This window comes from Catharus ustulatus, chromosome 2 (assembly GCF_009819885.2).
Source record: "Catharus ustulatus isolate bCatUst1 chromosome 2, bCatUst1.pri.v2, whole genome shotgun sequence".
In the NCBI taxonomy this organism is placed as follows: Eukaryota; Metazoa; Chordata; class Aves; order Passeriformes; family Turdidae; genus Catharus; species Catharus ustulatus.
Window position 1 is genome coordinate 63,204,744 of NC_046222.1, and position 21,814 is coordinate 63,226,557.

The window sequence follows — 21,814 nt, forward strand, 5'->3', positions numbered from 1 at the left end:
TTGTATTGCTTGAGCTCATGCAATCAAATCATTACTGGAAAAGTTCATAAACTATAAAATATTTCAAGTCAATATGGATTTCTTTAATAGGAGTGTTTTTTTGGCAACCAATCACTTTTCAGGGAGCTGGTGACTTTGAATCATTTAGAACCCTTCCCTACAAAGATGTGACTGAGCACTGAACTATGAAAGCTCCATGTGTTACCATGGCTTGGCACCCATGGAGCCTAATGCTTCTTCAAGAACAGTAGCAATATTTTTGTAATGTTATTCATACAGGATATCTCATGATACTTTAAAATAAAATAACAAAAGCAAGATTATAAACACACTCTGGCAAAGATCCATCCAAAAATATTGGATTTTAGTCTATCTATATCATAAGGCAGTGGTTCAGATATTTTTGTTGATGAAAGGCTTTGATTCTGGAAGTGTGAAAGTGCATAATGGGGAAGAAAATTTTTCTTCCTCTCAATTTATTTTAAAAATAGGACATTGTTAATTCCACAGACTTTGGGCATCTGAGAAGGACAATGGAGAATTATGAATTCATGGATACTGAAACAACACAAGGCCCTTTGACAATGCAGGGGGAAAGATATATAAACTGGAAATGCTTTAGGCAACCATGGAGGAAACTCCAGTCCTGGAGCAAAATACTGAACATTTTCAGTCTTAGTAGAAAACTTTGTAATAGCAATTTGTATTCAGGGAAAATAATGCATTGATCTTCTTATAAGTCTAGAAAAAGAGAGAGGAAAAAAACCTGCTCAATATCACTGAACCTGATGTTTTAAATCTGCAAATGTAAAAGAAAGGAGTGGGCAGCAGTGAAGAGGGAAGCCTATTTTTTGAAGATACTTAAAGGAGAAGTATTGTGTCAATTCACCCTCAATCCTTTAAAAATGATGGAAAAATTTCTGCTAGAAACAACTGAATTATAAGTTAAGGGAAAAATATATATTTGCAGTGGTTTAAGATTTTTGCCATACTAAAAGAAGAAAAAAACTATAATCCTGTAAACTCACCACAAAATGAATTGCTGAATCTGTATAGGTTAGACACAAATTACATATTTATTATGTAAGTGACTGCATACTTCAGTCAAATTGAAAATTTTCGCTAGTGCTGAATTAGCGGGACCAGATTTTCTGCTGTTGTCAGTGATTGCAATTTTACTGAAGACAAAATTGGTTTGCACATCAGATTAACACAGAAACCATTCTGAAGAGCTTTTGCTTTTCTTTAGCATAGCATACATATATTTTCCTGTTGTGTGATGTTATCAGGTTGTTTGCAAGCTGGAGATGGAATGAGATTTGTTTGAGTAATTCCCAGCTAAAGTGTGATCCCCTGGGGAATCACAAGCAAGAGTCATAATTTAGAGCAATATCTAAATTGTGCAAATTCATTCAAGTGCAAGAACACTTAGAGTTTTAAATGGCAAAAACTGTAATCAGCCTCTTGGTATATATGTTTCCAACACACCACACACAGAAAGAACCATAAAGAACATTCTCCCAATTGCTTTAGTTAAGTAAAACACAATCATCAAAACCTTATTTTTCTTCACAGAAAATAAAGACTAGATCCCTTTAGTTTAAAAGAAGAGAATTTGTTTCACATACTCTGATGTAGATAACCTTCATTGTCCCTGGATCTGTTTAATGCACGCCTAATAAGTAAGCATCTAATTGATTAATGATATGAAATTTAGCAAGCAAAAACAAAATCTCCGTTTTTTGCTTTTTGAAAGGTAGCAAAAACAGCATAACAATATAAACCAAGTTTATCTCATTTAGTCTTCTTCATTGTTCATTGTGTTAAGACAATGCATCTCTTAGAGGGATGCATAATTCCTAGTGTGTCCACCTCCCAGTGACCTAACCTTATCCTACAATCCTTGCTCCTCATTCCATTCTGCTGGAATTCTCTCATGCATCATTGTCCCAATAAAACCCACAAAAGCTAGGTCAGTAATAGTTTCAAATTATTTTAGATTCTAATGAAGAAGAGAATAAACAATACTCTGGGGACTTAGAAACACTGTAACAAAAAATTGAGGTCAATGAGTTCCTAAATTTCTATGGACTTAGACAACAACACTGACAAAGTACTTGCATTATACAGACTTTGTATAGGCAGAATTCCTTCCTCTCTTTTTTCATTACATATTTGATTATGGCATTAGTAGCTTTTTTGTGGTCAGTAAATAACATAAGAAAGAAGAATTTGTGTCCATGAAGCAATTTCTAGAGATCATTTTTGTGGGTGAAGGTACTGTTGATTTTCTAGGATTTTTGTGGGTGAAGGTACTGTGCACCTAAACAAAGCATGAAACTGAAAATTCAAATTTACATATGGATTTGTATATTTGGATTATTACACAGAAAGGACACTATGGTTCAACCTATTTTAAATCTTGAGCACCGATTAGAAGTCAGGTTTTTTTGGGGGATGCTTATTTTTGGGTTTTTTTGGTTTTTTTGTTTTGTTTTGATTTGTTTTGTTGTTTTTTTCTTGTGGGTTTTTTGTTGGGTTTTTTTGTTTGTTTGGTTGGTTTGTTTTGCTTTTGTTTTTTGCTTTTGTTTGTTGGTTTTTGGTTTTGTTTGTTTCTTTGTTTGTTTGGTTTGGTTTGGTTTGGTTTGATTTGGTTTGGTTTGGTTTTTTTGGTGGTGTTGTTTATAGCAGTGACCAAAACTCCAGCAGTGTCACTAGCTCTTGATTGACAATTTTATTTCTACATAGGCTACATAGAGACTGGTGAGTTGTTAACAAAAAAATGAATTCAGTGGTTGTGGTCTAAAACTGACAGAGAAATACAGTGAGGTTGTCGGCTCACATGATATCTGTTGAATGTTACTTTAGAAAACTGCTGTATTTACTTCTTAAACATGATTGTTCTGCTAGTTGGCACCACATGTTATCGAATCATTGAGTCGTCAAGGTTGGTAGAGACCTTTAAGATCATCAAGTCCAGCCACTGCTGGCATCTTTGCTCTTCCCACATAGGGAGCTATCGGGCATTGCTTTTCTAGCAGACACTCTCCTACAGCCTTTGCAGAAGATCACTGTGAGGCAGCTGCTCCCCTGCAGCCCATGGAGGTCCATAGAGGAACAGAGATCCACGTTCAGCCCATAAGAAGCCCTTGGCAAGAGTAGGTGGATATGTGCTAAAAGAAGCTACAGCCTGTGGAAGGCTTATGCTAGGGCAGGATCCTGTCAGGAACAGCAGCCCATGAGACAATAGGACACCTCAGAGACTATGACATCTTTTCCTCCATTGTGTTTCTACTGCTTAGTAGAGAAGTCCAACTTCAGTATTTTTTAAATTTTAAATATCAAAATTAAAAATATTTACATATTAAATTAATTAGTCATTTACTATCATCTGATTTTTCTCTGTATGAAAAAGAAGATAACATCTAGTGCTGTCATATTACACTTGGGATTAAACAATAGCTCAGTCCACTTTTTACTCAGTGAGCAATATGTTTCTGAAGGCATATCATTTTTAAGGCAGCATCAGTTAATCCTGAATTTCTTCACAATGACATTGTAACCTTTATGAATGGTTGGTGCTTTGTGTTAATGATATAGGAAATTAACAGATGCAGTACAGTGGTGATGAGGGATGTTACTTTGGATGGCTGCTCCTTTTATGGTTTGATCCAAAATCCATTAGTGCCAGTGGAACTTCTTTCTTACTCAATGGTTGACGTGCTCCAAAGAGTTTGCAAGAGTAGAACTGAATTGCAAGGGATGGTGTAGCTTTCAGGATATAATTAAGAAATTTAAGAATTCCTAGAAAAAAAAAAAAAAACCTATAAAATTTTATCAGAATACATTGATCACTAATATCTCCAAAAACACATCTAAGGTTTCTGAATTTCTGTTTCAAAATAATGTCAGGGACTTTTTTACAGAATGCTTAGGAAAAAGTGATTTTTAATTTTTTTTTAACAATTCAAAAACATTTTTTAAAATTAATAAAATTATCATGACTATGCTTAATTTTAATTTAGAAATGGGTATTTCTGGGAAAATTCCACTGATAAATTTCTTTGTTATGACAAGAATCAGGGGAATGGGAATTGGTGGTAGTGGGCAGAGGTATCTTAATAAAGAATAAAATTTTTGTTCATGGTTTTCCCTTGGACATTCATAGTCCATATTTTTGAATTGTTTATCTATCACTGCCTCAAATCCTTATTTGTTTGAGCTAGACAAGCAAGAGAATAGAACATCATACTGGACATTTATGAAAGCACGGAAAATATACAGAATTTATCAGAGTCTGTTTAGGACCAGAAAGCTTCTCAGACTGTATTATAATAGCAAAGCTTGCCAGAAGAGTACAGAAATTGATCTGAACTGTTTTTGGCTTTAACAGACTAAATGTGCTCATTGAAGTAATTTCAGTGTTCAAAGGGAAAACAGTTTAAGGAAATTTTTATTATTTCCTAAAGATTGTTTACGATCATTTCTTCATATGTTCTGACTTAGTAAAAACGTCTGGATACTAAATGTGTTAATGATCTTCCTTAAGTTGATATAAATACAAAAGTCAAAGTATAACTATACTTCTTGCTTTATGATGAAGGGTTTTTTTGGGTTTTTTTTTTTGGTTTTTTTAGCTAAAGCCAATTATATTTGTGGTGGCTTATCACAGCAATTATATGAAGCAGCAGGCCAGTCAGTAATGACTTTTTTGTTAGGGGAGTGCTAAGAACACTTCCAGCAGAGCTCCATTACCTGGATTACAATCACAGTTTTAAATTAGGTACCAATGCAAGTAATTTAGTTTTGTTTTTGTACTTAATTGGTCATTAACTTGTTCATGCCAATAATTCTATTTCTGTGCCACTCAGTCATTAAATACTCCTTGCATCTATCCAGAAGCATTCCCTCCTTCAGAAGAAACAGGAGTTTGCTATAAAACATTTCTATGTCTGCATGCTGCCTTTATCCCATCATGAACAAATTCGAATGATAAAACATTTCTTTTTCCACCACAGTACCTGTGAGGTCATGAGGTCATTAACATAAGTCAATAGCAGCCTGGTAATTGCTATTTTGGATCAAGCAGTATTTGTGTGTGTTCCAGGATCTTATTGCTGCCAAGGACAAGAACCATAAGCTCATAAAGAAGCTGAAATGAACAATTCTGCAATAATTTCACTGAGAGGGGAGATTTCCTTATATTCTTGATGACTAACTTTTGTTTTATGTTTTGAAATAAGATAGTTTGTAACTTTTTGTTTTAAAGAAATAATTCTAATTCCATGCAAATATAAATGCTCTCATTATCCATATAAATGTTTAATCCTTTTTAAAATTCTGCTAATCTTTTAGGCCTCAGAGATATTTTTGTGGCAATGAGCTCTCTAGGTTAATTATGCATGTGCAACAAAGTATATCCTTTTATCAGTTTTAAATTTAAATCCAGCCTATTTACTGCTACACACAGGAACTTTATAAATCTATATTGTGCAATTTTCTGCTCCAGGCATTTTCCTCAAGTGAGTGTATGCATGAATATAATGCCTGGAGGATGTTTTAATAGACTCTTCCCATCCCTAACTCCTCTCATCAGTGTATCTCCATAAAACTAAGTTTTGGATCAGTGGATTTGGTTTAGAGCTGGGTCTAAGGTAGAAAGTTAAGTGCAGACTCCTCCAAACATCTTAGGATGAAAGTCAAAATAAATAAAGTTTCTGTAGTAAAAACTAAACAGATTTTTGAAGCCATACTCAGAGTAGACAATAACCAAGGATAAATAATGAAGAAAAACATTATGTGAATATGCACATAACACATGAATTAGTGTGGTTTTTCTTCCCTCCATAGTGATTTTTTAATCTAATCCAGCCTTTGAGCTAGGAAAGCCAGGTCAATTAGTTCAGGCAGAAAGTTCTAACAGCGTTTACATTCAGAGGTCCAGCTGCTCCTCCCCAAGAGACATCTATCACATTTGTTAAATTTTAAATGCAAGTTCAGTTATATCCAGATATATGCTGTGTCCAAAGACCGAGGGGATTTGTGCAGACAGGTTTTATATGAGACACTGTTTTGAAGGATTATTAAACAACTGATTAAAATTAATGTTATGTGCTCCTCCTGCTGACTATTTAACATCAACCAAATGACATTTGAATGATTAAGTAATTCTTTATTTCTGCAGAATTCTCACTGATTTAAGAGTTTCTTACATAGTGACTTTGCAAGGTTATTTTCATTCACCCTAGTTCAAAGGAAAATATGAAGAAGAAGAAAATGATGAAGGGAGATTATTCATAAGAATAGAGCAGCCAACTCTTGAGATAACAGAAAGACGAAAGCAAGATATTCAGGCATTGGAGTCTGAGAAACAAGAAGAACAATAACATGACAATTGACAGGCCCATTCCATTAATGGGTTGTGTAAAAGCACTTGACCCAGTTTCTGGGAAGTCAGAACCAGAGGTACAAGCCTGGAATCCACCAAATATCTTACTTGGGATCATGTTCTGAGAAGCAAATGAACTCCTACACAACTGTGGTGGGCTAACCTGGATGTCAGGTGGCCACTAGACACTAGATAGCTTCCCTCCTCAGTAGTATGGTGGGGAGAGACAATAAGATGGAAAAAACCCTTATAATTCAAGATGCAGGCAGTTTAATAAAGCAAAACCAAAGGTTGTGCAAATAAGAAAAAGAAAACAGAAGTTTCATTCTCTGTTTCCTGGGACTTTAGTACATACAGTGGCTGTTCTGGAAGACAGAGTAATAATTAATTAATTAATAATTAATTCCCTTCCCTGCTTCCTTCTCCTTTCTCTGAGCTTTTTTAATTTTTGCTGAGCAGATATCATAGGGTGGGGAATATCCCTTTGGTCAGTTTGGGTAAGCTCTCCTGATTTTGTCCCCTCCTAAGATCTTGCCCACCATCATCCTGCTGGTGAGGGTGAAAGATGGGAGAGATGGAACTGATGCTGGGGCAGCCCTGCTCAGCAGAAGCCAAACACTGGTGTATTGCCAACACCATTCTACCTATCAGTAAAAAGCACAACACTGTGAGGGCTGCTCTGGGGAAAGTGAACTCCATCTCAGACTCAATATAGAAGCATTTCAAGTCTGGCTATAGAAGGAGTAAGACTTAGTCGAGTGAAGAGGTACTTTTGTTCTGCATTTCAAGTGCCTGAGATGTTAATTTATATTAGTCTATAGGAAATGTTAAGTTTAAGGGTTTGTTTTAGGTTTTTGTTTTTGTTAGGGTTTTTGTGTTTGTTGGGGGTTTTTCATTTTTTTTGTTCTTTGTTTTTGTTTTATGTTTTTTGTTGGGTTTTTTTTTGTTTTGTTTTGTTTTGTTTTGTTTTGTTTGTTTTTTGGGTTTTTTTGTTAGTAACGTAGGAAGATTTATAAATTTTTCATCAGTATGGTTGGCAATTATCTGTTTAATCTGTTGGCTTATAAATACCCAAAAGCTGTCTTAGACAAGGTGGTCTGGAGGTGAATGGAACATAGCTGGAATTCATAGGGACCACCAAGGACTGCCTAACTGTTAACTGTTTATTAAGGAAAAAAAAAATCCAAAACACAAAAACCAGTCCTGTATCTGTGGTGAATCTGGAGATTCAAAAAGTGTGCTTACATGATTAAGGAGTGCTGGAAAGACCTGAGAAATCATAAATAAGAGTTTTAGTTGAAAAGCATTATACTGAGAAACTCCTTTAAGAATTAATGAGGAACCTGAGAGATGCTGATGAAAACAGAGGTTTAGATGATAGAATAATAGAAAAGTAGAGATTAGAAAGGACCACTGCACTATCTTCAGTCTTTGAGGTTAGGACAGGATAATGAAGTTTAGCAAATAGGAGAACAAGAGGAGATGAAAAAGTGGTGAAAACAACTTCTAATGCTGCTATTAATATTAATGATGAGAGTAAAGTTGGGGAGTAAGTAAAGGGAGTAAGGGAACAGTAGCAGATAGAGCATGTCAGTAACAGAAAAGGGAAGAAGTGGAAAAGTACCTGAGGGTTTTGGTCAACAGTGTGTTCAGTTGACCAAGAAGACCAATGGCATCATGGCTTGCATCAGAAATAGTCTGGCCAGGAGGATTATGGCAGATTTTCTCCCAGTAGTTGGCACTGGTGAGGCCACACTTCAAATCCTGTGTCCTGTTCTGGGCCCCTCACTACAAGAAAGACATTGAGGGGCTGGAGTGAGTCCAGAGAAGGGCAATGGAGCTGGGGTGTGGGGTCCAGAGCCAAGTCTCATCCAAGTCTGATGAGACCTGAGATTGTTTAGTCTGGAGAAAGGGAGACTTGGAGGAGACCTTACCACTCTCTTCAACTACATGAGCAGAGGTTGTAATGAGATGGGGGTTTGTTTTTCTCCACAGTAACAAGCAAAAGGTCAAGCAGAAATGGCCTCGAGTTGTGTCATTTTAGGAGGTTTAGGCTGGATAGAAGAAAAAATTTCATTGCTGTAAAGGTGGTCAGGCACTGGAATAGGCTGTGCAAGAAAGTGTTGGAGTCACCAACCCTGGAGGTGTTTAAATGACACGTAAATGTAGCACTTAGGGACACGGTTTAATGGTGGACTTCAATGGGAGTGCTGGGTTAACTGTCAGAGCTGACGACCTTAGAGTCCTAATGGTTCTGTGTTTTTATATGGGCACTAAGGGACATTAGTAGTGGGCTTGGCAGTGCTCAGTTAATATTTGGACTCCATGATCTTGAAGATCTTTTCCAACACAAATGATTCTATCATTCATAGATATTAATATGATACATTCACAGATTTTATGAAATGGTCACTGGGAACAAAGTTAATACCACCATTGTTAAGATCCTCAGGAGTGATAATAAGACAGAGAAGGTGGCTGACAAGAAAGCTTCACTTTTTGTTAATGCAAGAAGTTCAGAAAAGTGAAAAGAAGAACTTGAAATGCTAATATATATACTCTGTAAGGGGATAGTGCAATGGCAACAGAAGCCTAGAATAACAGTCAGGACTGCATCCATGAAATGCATTATCTCATCAGACAGATAGAAACAGATGAGAAATAATGAGAACTGTCATCCCATAAATGAAATCACAAAATAATTATACAATGAAAGAAAAGGTAAAAAAAAAATTAAGGAGTCAAAGATAATGTTGGAGAAATACCATAAAAACTATAAGGTCCAGACCACAAAACTGTAAAACTGTGCATGTTTCCAGAAAAATGTCATTCAAAACTGATAAAAATATTATCTATAAAGTAGAACTACTAAATTTTTGAAGGAATTAATATTTTATCATATGTTGAAAAGATAGAAAACTGGAGTTTTAGTTCACCAATAACATTTGATGGGGAAACAAGACAGTTGTCAATAAGTACATAAAAATGAAATGAGGAAAACACCAATTAGTCTACAAGGCAATTCTAGAATAAGAATCAAATGGGATAGAATGTCAATTAATATAGCTAATATAAAAACTATTATATCCCAGACATATCTCAGTGACATCCCAGAATAAGCAATTATTGTTATTGTTATTATAATGCAAAATAAACTATTCGACTTGGCTTAAATATTTGGGAGTTTGATTGTGCTAGGTGATTTCTCCTTAAGAAATGTGGAAGCTTAATGAGCTGGAAAGGGTTAAGAAATATTATTTGTTCAGAGTTGGTGAGAAAATAAAAACACAGAAAATGGCTAAGCTGACAATGAACAAAATCAGTAGCCTAAAAAACCATGAGTAATCAGAAATTATATTCAAAGTAATAGAAGAAAGGTCAAGAATACAGAAATAAATGTAGTTTTAAGCAGGAAACATGTAAAACAATTTTACTAAGTAATTTACATGATAATTGTGTGCAGGCAATTGACTCCAGTCAATGACTCCATTCCAATTCACCAACTGCACTTGGCTTAGTTTAATGCCTAGAGGTACTTCAGAGTAGACTCAGTCACAACAAAGGAAGGGAACTGCATGAGTAAGGGGAAAAGAGAGAAAGCTTTTAAAATCATCAATTCAAATATTGCAAGATTATTCAAAATGTATGTGTTGGACATGCAATTTCATCTGAAAAACTCTAGGTATCTAAAGAAAAAGCATCCACGATTCATTTGTATGTGTTTTAGTTCTTCTTACTTGAGCTATTTTATTATTATTTTGCTGTTTTTAACTCATGGTGCACAACGTAACTTGAAAAATAATGAATTTAAGGACACATGCTTTAGTTAGAGATTAAAAAGGCAAGGGAAAAAACCAAACAACATTGTCTTCGCCCTTGAGGTTAGGTGGAAAAGGACTTTGTACCTGGTGAGCCATACATACTGATTTTGCTGAATGGATGTTGCCTGGTATTCCAAAATAATGGTGGTGCTTTTATTCTGCTCAAAGATTAAACTACAAGTAAGGAGGGAAGCATATTTCTAACAGGAAGTTAGTCAGTTGTCTCAGAGCAACAGCTCAGGGTTCCAGGGACACACTAATCATTTCAGGACAAAATCATTGTGCAATAACTACCTTCCCTTACCCAGACGCGTACAGTATGTGAGGTTACATGGGCAGCAAAAGGAGTGTCCACCTATAAAGTGCAGAAATAAGAGAGAATGGGCATGTTGCAGAACAACTGTGAAAGAGAAGACAGGTAGACATATATCTTATTTTCCAGTTCTTACTGAGGGAAGACAGGGTAAAGGCGTGGAGCAAGAGGGGGCTGAGGAGCTAAACATCAATATGATGAACTACCACTATCTTTCCACCACTATCAAGAGATGACTGCATCTCATTAGGTTATCATTCTTTTTTAAGTGTCGGTTTATTTTAGTTGATGCAATGTCCAGTATTTTCCTATCTTCAAATGCTGAATTATTTCTCAGATTTAACAATGTCATCAAAAGGGATCCAGGCACAGCATAATCTATTTGTTTAATACTTTCAAATAAAAATCAATTAATTGGAGCAACCACTGCCCTTAAATTTACAGTGTTTTTAACTTTACCAAGAAAGAACTGGAGACTCAGTCAAATAACTGATGTCCACTATTTCTTTTCTTTTTTTTTAACTTGGAAAATGAAATAAGAGATGCTGTTCTGGAGACCATTTTTCATAACTAACAGGTTACAAGAAAAAGCAGAATTTTCAAGCAATCCTCAAGGGAAAATTGAATTCTGTGGACAAACTTTCATATTTTGTGAAAATTGCAGTCCATCCATTGGTTTTTGAAACTTCCCTAATATTTGTGAACTCCTGCAACCACTAAATAGCATTAGTGCCTAATAATCAAAGAATAGTGTTTAACTCAGTCAGAGAAACATGTGGAAAGAGAAGATTTAAAGTAAAAGGCTCAAGACAGAAGATTTTGAAAGATTCTTGCCAAGATTATGCTGTTCTTTCAAAAACACATGACTCCTAGGCTAGAGTTTGCTTTTTGGAATTCCTCTTCTGACATAATCAGAGGTGTCTCCAGCAGTGTGACAGGACTTAGACATTAAATGTTTAAAGATGTTTGTGTAAACATGAAAGGAGGCTGAAAGGAGGACAAAATACTTCACCTAAATCCCTTAAACACATTGAACTGATTTGCACATGTATAAACTGAGAAAACTGGTTATGTCATTTGAATGTCTACTCTTTTTTTTTTTTTTTTTTTTCCCTCATCTCATAGCATGTTTTCCCTCAACAACTTGGGATAAACTTGAAATGTCAGTACCTATTATGGTATTAATTCTCTGGGAACACAGCATCGTAGTTTCAGCTGGTACGGATCTGCTGAAGCCAGTAGAACTTTTATTATTGTTTATCATTGTCAGTGCAGAACAGCTGAGTCTATGTAAGAGGTGGACTAATTGCCACTTAGGGGTATGTCAGGAGAGAACTGGGACTATACAGCCAATCCATCTGTCACAGAGCACTTGAGTAAAGGTTAAACTCATGGTTTGACAACTTCTAGTTTGTACCAGCAGAAATCTGTACTGGCATAAATGTTGAATTATATTTTTCTGTGTGTGTTAGCTAAGAATACAGAATCAAAGTACACCTCAGATTGGTTGCACAGTTTATATAAGGTCTCCAAAAAGAAGCTCACAACTTCATATGAACAATGAAATTATTTAAATCAGTGAACAAATCAAAGATTGAGATCTTGAAAATAAGCTATACACCTAATAGCACTTTGGGGTTTTTTTTGCCACATCACAGTTCAAAGAATATAACAAAAGATGCATGTTGCAACATCTAGACTATTAATGGAAACAGTGACTGATTACCTTTGTGCCATTACTTTTCCTTTTTCTTCATTTTCCATCACTATGTGTTATTCTAACTTTCTTTGTCCCAGTTTTGAACCCAATTGGATTAAGTTTTTAGGTAAAATATTTAATTCTTTATAGAAAAATAAAAATACTTGACAATATTTATCTTTGTGTATATTATATCTTCCATATGTTCTGTACCTATAATTAGGGTTTTGAAAAGCTAACCTTTTTAATAGTAAATACAGTATGCCAAGGAAATGACATATGATTCAGTTTAAAGATAATGAATAATTATGAATGATACTAATGATCCCTTAATGTTAATGTCATTGTGCTAATTTAATATGGCAATTAATTTTGCGCATGAAACACATGCAGGTGCTCTGAATAATTTTTGAAAAATCTTAATTTTCTAACTCTCTTGACAGTTTTGTAAATTCCAAATTAATACTGAGTAACTTTTATAGTAATTTTTAGTTAATATATTATCACTGTAACAACCACTTAACAACTGGAGAACAGCTTCATATTAGTACTACTTATGGCCATATACATTAATTATATTTAGGTTGATATCTGTGGGTAAACTTACTCCACTGATGGTCATAAATTAACAAATCATAATGCAGCTCATTTCCTACATAAATTATGTGTCATGATTTGCTATGTTTGTGAGCATATTGACTTTGAGGACTTGGCAAACATCTTGAGGACCCATCATCAGTGTCGTTTTCAAACTGAATACTGATAGATGGACTACTTTATGTGGAAATGTATCTCATGCTGCAATTTCATAGACAGCATTATGCTCTTGCTTAAAGCAAGGTCAAATTGACTATTGTCTGTAGCTGAGATTCATAGCAGGTGTTTACAACAGTGGAATTTAGACCACCTAAAGAAAAAGAAGTCTACAACTCCAATTTTAATTGAACATAGAAAAAGTAGGTGTTTGTATAAGCCAGCCAGGTAACATCTACCGCTGTTTTATTCAAAATGATAGCAAGCTCTCTATGCATTTACTGTCATGTGTTACAACAGGAGTTACTAAGAGTGTAGTGTTGGGTCAAATAAAATATCCCTATGGCTACACTACATCATGGGAGGTAGATGTGCCTCAGCTGTACAAACCCACAGTCTTTTGGGGTAATGCTGCTGCACAAACATTAACAAGGAGCAATATGGCCTTCAGAGATGAGATTCCTTTTCCAGTTGACTTAGTAAATCACTCTTTCTACACTCCATCTTGCTTATCCACTATACCCATACCAACATTAGATAGTTTAGACTAGACTGTTGTCTAGATTAAGATAGATAAAAAACTTTATACATTTACAGTGGATTGAGAGTCTCTTTGAACTTCAATGTATATACTTTCTTGTTCAGTAGTCGTCAATTTTCTCACCTGTTTTTGTGAATATTTTTCCAAAACCTGCTGTGCCATTTCATTTGTGCCAATCTTCTAAATCCTTTCTACATCACCCCCACAAAACCTTTTAATATAGTCGAACTGAGACTAACAAGATTTGCAAAATGCTATACTAAAGCTGTAAAAACAAATGGATTTCTCTCCATTATAAAATGGAGACCCCCTGCATTACATCTCAGTCTTCTTTTTAGGGAAGCAAGAAATGTTAGGTTTATTTTGTCTTGTTTCCCTAGAAACTGTCCCTCACTCCACACTAGTGTCTATAACATATTATCTTAATTTTCCCCCGAGTGCATATCCTTTATCTTCACTGACTGTAGGGAATGCACATGATTTGCCTAACACTATTTTTGATATCTAAAGTTATCTAGGAAAATTTCAGTTATGTTATTGATCTTGCCACTATGGTATATCTATGTAAGAATTCCTAAGATATTGTCCATTCATATATTTATTGATTTTAATATATTAATGCTATTTATTATAACATTTATTAAATGTCATGACATTGATTTCAACTTTGTACTGGAAAGGATCAGGCCATGTTTTAGAACCTTTAATAGATAAATTGATCCTAAAAAAGCGATCATCTTAGTCGTCCTTGTGCCTTGGATATCTTTAAAAAGGGATTTCTTAACTGACAGAAAGAAGCAGAAGAATTGAATTCTGTTTTACCTTATTTAGGTTCAGTAGCTTGATTATAGGCTTAAAATCAAAGGGAGACTTGAATGTGATTTTCATATTTATGCTTGACTTTGAATTTTGTTATAGAAGTCACTGTGAGAGAAGCAATATCACAAGAGAGGGAATATCACAAGGAAAAGCTAAAGTCACTCTCCTGACTCTAAAATATTCAAACAACCTTAGGCTGTAAGCCTTTTTTCTTTTCTTAATGTGAAAGAACAATTATGCAATGCTGTTGTAACATAGGCTTTATCAAACATTTATTCAAAATAAAGTGTCTGAATTCTGGCCCTGTGTTAAAAAAAATATAGGAACTTAAAATCATAGGAGATTTTGGATCATGCAAGATAATTTCTTTACTTTTTAGATTACAAAATTTCTTCATTTTTAGCCTGAATTTTCATGGCAATATTTTAATTTCACATAGGTATGAAAAATCTCATACATATGAAGGCATGAAATAATTTCCCATAGCATAGAGATCATCATTTAACTTACTGAACTTCAGGTAAATGGCTTAAGAAAAAAAAAAAAATAAAAAGAGCTGAGACAGTTTTCTCTTCAAAACCAATTATTGGCTTATTATATATTAAGAGCAACATAATTATGAGTTGTAGATCATGCCCCCATATCACAATGTCTAATGTTGGTGCATCATCTGCATTGCATGTGATACTGTTCTTTTGCATTTTATCTGTAAAAGCTAAAGGCGAATCAAAATATAAATAAAGAAAGGAAGCCCACATCTCCAGACTTTGAGCAGTAGTCTTTTGTCTTACCATATGCAAGAAATCAAGCACTCAGTACAATGAACAGAAAGTTGGTGAAAAATCTTACTTCCCATCAAAGTTTGATTTAAATACGGGTTTATGACTTTCTTCATGAAAATGAGGAAATAAAATGTAAATCAAGGCATTTAAATCTTGCACAAGTATCATATTAATCACTGTTTAGTCTCATGTTGACAGGAATACATGTGTTTAGATAACATCCATCTGCCATAAACTTAGAGGGACCCCACTGAACATGCTTGAGATTCCTGCCCTTCTGGGTGAAAGATTGAAGTACAGTGCTAAACCACTCGTGAGTGAATCCCTGAAGTACAGATGAAGACAGCAAGTCTGGTGATCCTCTAGCATGGACTGAGTTCTGCAGTGCCTGCATTGTATTTTTGTGCTTCTACACAAATGCATGGCATCCAAGGGCTGTCGAGGTAACAAAAATAAATTTACTCCTAGCATTACATTTCCAGTTTTGTGGCTGTTTCTGTATCCTGCCTTTCACTGGGGTATGTCTCAAACCCCTTTTCCTGCTATGAGGTAGAGTATCCCTCCAGAAGACATATACACAGATGAGGAATCCTCAAAATTAAATTTTTTGATTGGTTGTTAATAAAGACATTTTACACCAGAGATGCATGTCTTTGGGTCTATTTCATTCCAATTAGCTTACACATCTGAAACTAGGTCTGTTTTGTTGTTAACAAAACTCCCCTCATATCAATGATAAGAATAGACATTTAAGAGGCTGTGATAATCCATTTTTAAAGAGAAATTTAAGGCAACTGAGTTATCTTTAGCTAATGCCTAACTAGATAGTTTAACTAAAAGTGAGTAGAAATCAGATAGTTATCTTTTGGTTCTATACTGGTGTTGAGGCAAAAAACCGTATTACATGTTTAGCCATCTGAACAAATGTCCTTGTTTGTCTTACTGTTTATCTTGGTATCAATAAGTACTTAGCTGCTTCTGATGATGTGTGAAAAACAACAGAGAAATCAGTTCAGAGGAGAGCAGTTCAGAACAAAACCCCTTGCACTGCCTCATTGCATGTGGGTTAGAACTCTCTAGTTAGAAAGAAAAAGCAATTCAGGGCCTTATGCAGATGGTATTTGTCATTTTGACACATCTTGAGGAAAAAACCATGAACTTGGACATTTATGTAGCACACAAACCTGACATTTGTTAGCTTCTTAGTGATTCTTTTTTGTGTGTCTGCAGGTTCCAGGTGAATTGATTTTAATCTATTATGGACAGGGGTTGTGGACCCTTAGAATGGTTGAGTTACATGTGAGCCATTTAGGTACTGCCAGAGAGCAAATTAGTAATTCTAGTTATTGGCCCTGTACCATACTTCCAAGGATATTATTTGAAGAACCATTGCTCTTCCTAGCAGCTTAAGCTTTACTATTCTGAGAAACCCATACATTTTAAAGTTTTAGCACATTTTAGTACAAAAATACATTTAGCAGATAATTATATACTATTTGGCAAGAATTTCTGCTCTGAAGCTGCACAGTTAGGACAGCATGCTTTCATTTGGTTTAATCACGTCACTGCTACTACAAAAGGTCAGAATGGAGCAAAACATCTCTTCTATTGCTCCACATGCCTGACCCATTTGTCTATTAGAAAGCTAACATGCAGGAGAATGCTGTCTTTGTGTTATGGAACAGACATGTTAAATTACAGATTACAGCTAGTGAAAATATAATACCTTCTCCAGAACATCTCAGTGTACATGGATTTCTTCTTTTTGATAAATAAAATAATGAAAGAGTTAAGGATCTTAATTAGGGTGGTTTGTTTTCTTCATTTTTGTGATATGACAACATCTATTTTCTAGACTTTTGCGGTTTGAGTTGCGTTTTCAAACGTCATTAAAAATATAACCCCCAATTTTCATAGTTTTGTCATATTCAACATTACATATATATATAATATATATATCTCCATCAACATTTGTGAAAAGCACTATAAAATAAGATACTATGCAATTATAAAACGTAATGAAAGCTAGTGAAATCTAGAAGAGCTTTTTAAAATTCCAGAGAATAGTATATCCAGCATTTTAGAACTAATTACATTCTTCTGGCTTTACATTATAGATCTTAATGTATGCATATGTACAGACAGTAGTTCTGCAATGTTTGTGATATATTATAACCTTGTATGACATCTCTTTCTTTCCCAGCATCTGTCTTAGAATAACTTAATGAAAAGCTTACAGATGACACAGCCCCAGACAGTTTATCAAATTACATTCAGAACCAGGTCAAGATGTCCTGGAATACAAAGCCCATCACATTTCTAAGGTTACATGTGTATATATATCTCCAGCTGTTATCCAGCATATTGTATGATTTCCAAAAGCCTGAAGACATCCAAGAGTTTTGCGTGGTGATGGCTTATTCAACAAGGTGTAAATCAGTTACAGCCTCTGGAACCACAGATGAAGGCCACTAAAGAGAACCTGCAACACTGGAAATCTATTTTCACATCCCACTGTTACCCCCTTGTGCCTCCTCTAGTGTTCTGATTTGGGTCTTCACCTGTTTTAGGTGCATATTACTTCATTGAAGCACGATTATTTCAGATGAGGAAATTACTACAATTGTATTACTGCATTATATATGCAAATTATCTGAGAAGAAAAAAATAATTTACATGCACATTCTGGAAATTTAATACAAGGGAGAAACTACAGTGTTGGTGAGTAAAGACTGCCCTACAAAAAGAGGTTTCAACTTCAGACATCTGTTTGCACAAGGAGAGAGCTTGAGTTCTTTTGGAAACCCCAGTAACTTTAGATAATGTGACTAAGGATATATGGTTTCAGTTTCTGAGGAATTTATAATTTTCTCTTTGGCTTTATATGTACTTAGAATACAGTGAATGTCTATGCCTGGTTTTATTGCATATTGTCTCAGGAGTTGCAGGCTTCATTGTATAATTTTAACTTTATTTTCTGGTTAGTATAAAACATCAGAGGAGACATTTGATTATTTCTTTACATAAAGCTGTGTTCACTATCAAAGTAGCTAGAATTTACAGACAAATATGAAGTACAATTTCAATAAAGAATTTTTATTGCTTTTTCCTTTGCCAAATGGTTGTAGCTGAACAAAATACATGTAGCATATGAAATACACTCCTCAGTAATATTAGACTTCAAACTACCTCCTGATTTGGAGAACAAATCCCAGCACACAACTTCTTCATTAAAGGAAAACCAGATCTGTTTTTGTATATTTTAGTAATCATATATTGAAAATATGCACTTTGCACCTTTGCAAATCAATCATTCTGGGGCTTGTTGTGAACATGAAAAAGAAGGAATTTAAACATAGTTAAAGAGTGAATGTAAAGCACATAGCTTACCTTACATAAATATTATGGAGAGAATACTTTTTTCCCTGTAATAATAGCACATCTTGAAAAATGGCTTCTAAAATTATCTAGGTCTTTTTTACTCACCTTTTCCTTCAAGCAGATGCATTTTAGGTAGTTTTGCTTGGTTAGACTTGTCACAGAGTTCTTTACATTTTCATAAAAGCAGTCTTTCATTCAAAGTAGCAAGATCCTTCTGTACACTGCTGAAAGAGATGTGCCACTAACCTGGCACTCTGATGTGTATCTGAGACTCAATGAACAACAATAAAGTTCATGTGATATCTGTAGGATATATCTGGGCAGAAGACAGTTACATGAGGTCATTTGGAAGGGAAATATTAGTAAAATGTTGGCATAAACTGAGGTAGTTTTGTCACTACTTATGTGTCTGATAAATATAATAATGGAAAATAAATAACTCACAATTAAACAAGGCTGCATCAGACATTCAGCTGCTACATCTCCCATGAGTGTTCTGCAGCTCATGGACTCTTCAAAAAACACATTAAGATGATTTCAATGGCTCCTTAGGCTTGTGGCCACTCTTCTTCACTGGAGAAGCTGGAATATTTGTTGATAATCTAGTCCACAAATTCTGCCTGTCATCTGTACAGCTGTGGACTCACTCAAAAAGTTTCTTACACAGGCTTAGGTTTTTAATAGCCTGAGGCAGGTGCACAGGAGGAACGTGACAACATTTTCAGAAGTTTAAACAACAAACTTTTACAGGTAAACTGTAGGAAATAATGGTACTTGGCAAATTTTAAAGCAACATTCAATTGAAAAAAAGCACTGACTTAGTAAACTCTAACCCACCCAAATTTAAGTTGCCCAGATTTTGAGTAGCAGATATTAGGAGAAGAAAGAATGAACGAGAGAGAGAGAGAGAGAGAGAAGAGAGAGGGGGTAGAGAAAGATTAATAATCACTGCTTAAATTTCAGTACTATCTTAGCTAATATAAAATAAAAACTATGCACTGTACCTATGTATGCTTTTATGCAAGTGCTTTTATCTGTTTTGGTCTCCTGGGGCTCTCCAGGTGGACCTTCTGTTGTGCCAGTGGCTGATAGCCATTCTGGACTGGACTAGAGTGTCCAAGGGCAGGCTGTGAAGCAGTGCACCATGCCACTCTTTGCAGAGCTTGTCCTGGCTTATCCCTCCTCACACACACTACAGTTGTTTTGTTCCATCTCTCACACCAACTTTTATAACATCTCTGCATGTTCCCTCTTCCTTCATTGTATTTTTCATGGTCATGTTAGAAATTTATTCTCCTTTTTCTTCTCTGCATATTATCTTTTGTGTCTAATCCGCAGCTAATGTGAAATTGTGCTACGTGAAAACTGTCTCTTGTAGCTATCACTGTAGACTTTAAACCCTTTGACTTTTTGAGATTAGTATTTTTATGTCCAACATCCATTATATGTCTAATGATTTATCAATATGATATTATAAACTTCTGAATAGGACTTTGCAGAATCATTTAGGGTCTGAATGAGAGTATTCTTCTGGGGGGGAAAAAAAAAAGGTTTTGGTTAATCATCTCTGTAGTTTTCTTCTTAATTAAATTAGAATGCTAGGGGTCTCCTAATATGTGACAGCATTTCGATACTTCACATCTATAGATCAACTCACCACCACAACCCCTTTATTTGATTAGGGAATGAACAGAAACTTCTGACACAGTCACACTGGTACCAGCCCATGTGAAATTCCAATCCTCTCCTGCTTCCCTCTGCTTATCAATGTCAAATATCATCAGGCTAATATCTATGGGTTGGCTAGTTCTTAATCCATTTAACATGCCACATGGGGATAACATCATAGTGATCATATTAGCTTGTCAATGAGTAATATTCCTTGCAGAGTCCAAAATGAATGACATTTTGCATGCCACATCTGAAATCCTTAAAGGAAAGACAAAAAAACAGTTACCGACATTAAGTAGCATAAATTATATGGTTTTATTTCTTTATTTGTTAAATATTATCCAGGGTTGACATCTTATTAGCTGACACGAGTTATCCTGTTTCTTTTTTAAAGTGCTAATCCAGCATTAGCTTTCTTCTCATTCTGTGATTTCTCCAGTGCTGTGACACTAACTAAAAAACAGTGTTAGTGAGTCAGTGTGCTACTCAGACACATTTTCAGAATCCTTTCAGGTAGGTTGCAGAAATTACTGGTTTTGGAGGTACTTTAGAGCTTTTCTTGACTTACTGAATATCTTGACATCAAAAGCTTCTTTATCAATGTTATATAAAACAAAATCCACAAAAATTTGCATTTTTAGATATCAAATGAGCACTAAAAATCATAACAACAGTAGTGAAGTTCCTGAAATGCATTGTCTTCAACACTTTCTAGATAGTATTTGAAAACTGAGCTTTTATTCTGCTCTTGTTTTCACTCAGTTATTTATTTCATATTGTTATAAAACCATTTTGTATCTACTATAATTATATAAAAGTTCAAGTGTGTCAGTTTTTATGCTAAAATAAAGCAATTTAACTAAAATAAATATGGGGCTCAAGGTTTTTAAACTCATATTGACATATTTAGATACACAAAAAAAAATTGTATGTCCAAAATACTCAATTCCTAAAGCAAATTGTAAGAACTTGGTGTAGTTATACAAATCTTAGAACTGTTTTGAGTATATTCTTGATAAATCCAAGGTATATAAGGGAGTTTTTTTGTGCCTCAAAGCAGAATTTGAGCTAATTATTATTAAAATAAAAATATTTCATGCTATTCCTTAAGACTACATTCAGTTCTACAACCTTTAATAAGAATGGGTTTGCACAATATACCATTCAAGAAGACTTCTTGTTTTGGAATATTCCTTCTTCTTTTAAAATGTTATTAATTACTCATCTTGGGAAAATCATAGGTTTATTATTACAGGAAAATCCTTCCTTCTATGGCTGTTTATTCCTTGGTAGGAACTAATATCCTTATTTTCCGAATGAGAGTCGTGATCTACAGTCTGATGTGCTACACATCTAAAGGAACTTGGCAAGGTTTTCACATTCAAGAAATGATTGAAGAAGCCATAAACTATGTCACCTACTTCACATTTAGCTAAAGATCAATGATGTTATGTAATGCCAGCCAAGTGTTTTCACTTAGTGACAGGTGACAACAGCAGAATAACAAAAAAAAATCTTGGCAAATACACAGTAATGAAATATGTGGCAAAACTCTAAGTTACTGCTTTTGTAGGCAATATGATTAGTTAGGTATATACTGTGAATATTTTGTGGAAACGAAAACTAAAAGATTAATCTGTGGCTTA